The sequence below is a fragment of the Solanum tuberosum genome, unplaced genomic scaffold, assembly GCF_000226075.1.
Source record: "Solanum tuberosum cultivar DM 1-3 516 R44 unplaced genomic scaffold, SolTub_3.0 scf00337, whole genome shotgun sequence".
Classification (NCBI taxonomy): domain Eukaryota; kingdom Viridiplantae; phylum Streptophyta; class Magnoliopsida; order Solanales; family Solanaceae; genus Solanum; species Solanum tuberosum.
In genome coordinates this window covers 350,945-354,208 of record NW_006239266.1, presented here as the reverse complement: position 1 = coordinate 354,208, position 3,264 = coordinate 350,945, and positions in this window count along the sequence as shown.

Sequence of the window (3,264 nt, the reverse complement as noted above, 5' to 3'; positions counted from 1 at the left end):
AGTTTGTTTTCAAAAAATATTTTCAATTTCAAAATTTCATTTTTTCACCCCTACCCTTGACCCCCCTTGACTCGAGACCAAGACTCCTTACAACTCGCACCAATCGCGGCACTGAGCGGCCGGAGATTGATTGAAAAGGCAGGCCCAGCCGACCCTCTCCCCCCCCTAACCGCCTATCTACTCGTGTTCGTAGCTCTATCGGAGGTCAAGACTGTGGTCCGGCAGAAAAACTGAAGTCGTCCGCCCCCTCACCCACCCCCCAAAAAAATTTAAGTTTGTTTCTAAAAAATATTTTCAATTTCAAAAATTATTTTTTACTCTAATAAAAATAAAAGATATTTCTCAAAAATATTTTTCATTCATAAATCAAACACTAAAAATCTTTTTCGAAAAATATTTTCTACTCACCAACCAAACATGAGAAAATAAGTCAAAAATCAACTTGTTTTCCAGGAAAACATTTTCTAGAAAAACATTTTCCATGGAAAACATTTTCCTTCATACCAAACACACCCTAAATTGTAGACTTTTTCTTCTCATACAATAAATAATAGCATTCTGTCACGATCTAAACCATAGTAATTCACAACCACGCAAAACCACCTGTGGGAGAACCAATAACTAACCCAACACACCATTTATTAAAAGTAGTTCATCACATAAAACAATTTAAAAACAACTAAAGAATTGAGTCCCAATAAACTCAATTCAATAGTCAAAACATTTGCAGAAATAACAATCCCTAAAAATTTAAAATCGTGGTACCAAAACTTTAATGTCTAAAATAAAGGGGATGCAACCCTAAAGTTTAAAAACAATAAATTACTCGAAGAATGTCTTAGTTCGAAAAGATGGACAAGAAAAGCAAGGGAATCCACGCAGTCTGAAAGAGTAACTTACCCTTGAATTTGAAGTCAAACATCTATTAACTAAGGTCTCAGATCAACCATTGGAAGATGCCCCGTACACAATAAGGAAAGAACAAGTGCAATATTAGTACACAAACCACAACGTACTGAAAGGATCACACGATCAGTCCAAGATATGAATGTAAGCAATTTACCAAAATGCAGTAACACATAACAATACATATAATAACAATCACCAATTAATATAGACTCCTAGTCACATTCATGAACAACAAATACTTAGATACATGTCTCACATGATCACAAATGCAAATGTCCAGTCCTCTTATTGAACCATAAACATATACCTGATCCTCTCATGGAACCCACACTTGATCTGTTAGTGTATCAGCGTGGTATCCGAGCCAACTATTGTTATTGTACAAGCGTGGTATTCGAGCCAACTATTGTTATTGTACCAACGTGGTATCCGAGCCAATTGAGTTAGTGTCATATCAGGTGTTGTACCTGAGCCAATCAACAATCATGCACAAATCACTAACACAATGAAAAATACCACTTGAAAGCCACAAGTCACATAAATAGGTCCATTGTATGAGATTATCAAAATGATGTCATTCCATATGCTTCTCTATGTTTTTCCTAACATACATTGCACAAATAATACTACAAGCAGTAGACATGCATAGATACATAAATCAGAAAATATACAATCATCACCTACCTTGAATTAAGCGTCTTGAAAACTCTAAAGAACTCTAACTTTCCCCTTTTGAAGTGTCTTGGGTTGTTCTTGGTCTAAACAATTAAATAAATGCAACAATTAATCTAAAAATGACCTAAACAGTACTCGAATTATAACCAAATCCTATCCCTAGGCCAATTCATGATCGTCCTCCCCAACTCAGGGATTTTCCACCATGAATCATGTCAAAATCCTCCGCTAAGAGTAATATCTCAGATTCTAAGGCTTAAGAATGAATATACAAGGTCGGGGAGTAACAAAATTACCTTTACTGATGAATTATGTAAAAATTTGAGTAGACCTCTTGAATCTCAAGAACAAACTGTAGAAATTAAGAGGTTTTGAGGCTGATTCTGTATAAAAATCCCCCTTTCCCCGCTATAACGGCCAACTACGTTATAGCGGAACTTACCCCGCTATAGCGCTTGCACACGCTCACTATAGCGGGAGCCTCTCACGATAGGGACTATGCGAAAGTATTGCTGCTTCGAAAATTTCTGAAAAGTGCCTTTTTCACAACACACATACTTCCCTTGACGTCCCGATCTATCCCTTCCATGCCAAGATCAATTTTGAGAGTTCTACTTACGTGAATTCAATTTCGTAAAGCACTATAGGTTCCTTAATGTCTTGGCTACAAGAAAATATCAACCAAGCCTAGACATTAAACCCCACCCATCCTTAGATGACCAACACTCCACTTAGCCAAGATTCTTTCTAAGGTTAGCCTAGCCTAGCATAAATTTTTTAAGTCACTATCCATAAAAATTTATTGCCCAAATTTTTTCAGTATTGATCTACTCATAACGACTGAAATGGATTGTGTAACACATTCACAATGGAGTTTTCAAACAAAGTCTTGTTTAAGGAAAAACTATTCTCTCAATAATATATGTAATACTTTTGTTATATCAACTATATGTTAGTCAATTGATCAAATCAATTTAATATATTTGTTTATACTTTTGTCATTTGAAAATTGAACTCTTGTCTGAAGATGTGAATACAAATTGGAATTGTTTCTAAATTTTTGAGTAACTTGGAGTGAAAAAACACTTTTGGATGTTTCTTAAATTTTGATAAAACAAATATTACTAGTGTTATGGAATATATTAACTATTTATTACTAGTGTTATAGAATATATTAACTATATAATACTATTAGGATCGATGAGGTGCCTATTTATTCAAAAATTAATATTTCACCCCCTCCCCCCCCAAAAAAAAATAATAATCAGGATATTCCTCTCAAAAATTAATTTACATTCAAAGCTTTTAAAATCTATTTAATTTTCACGAGTTTTTTACTTTCTTTAATAGTTTTGTTTTGGTATATAATGCACAGATAAATTCATGTATTTGGCATTAGCATTAGAATAAACATATCTTTGTTTTGTATTTTTTTAATTATAGAAATGCTTCAAAAAGGGAAAAATCTAATTTTTGGGCAATAAGTATGCTGCATTAAAATAGGGATATTCCTTTTCAAATAATTGGTCTATGTTCACCTCATTTCAGTACTATTTATTATTAAAATAAAAAAGAGGTATTTTAAAAAAATATAAATTTAATACCATTGGAATTAATGTTAATGATAAATGACACTATAATATTGAATGTCAAGGAGATGTTTCCAAAAAAGAAAAGGCT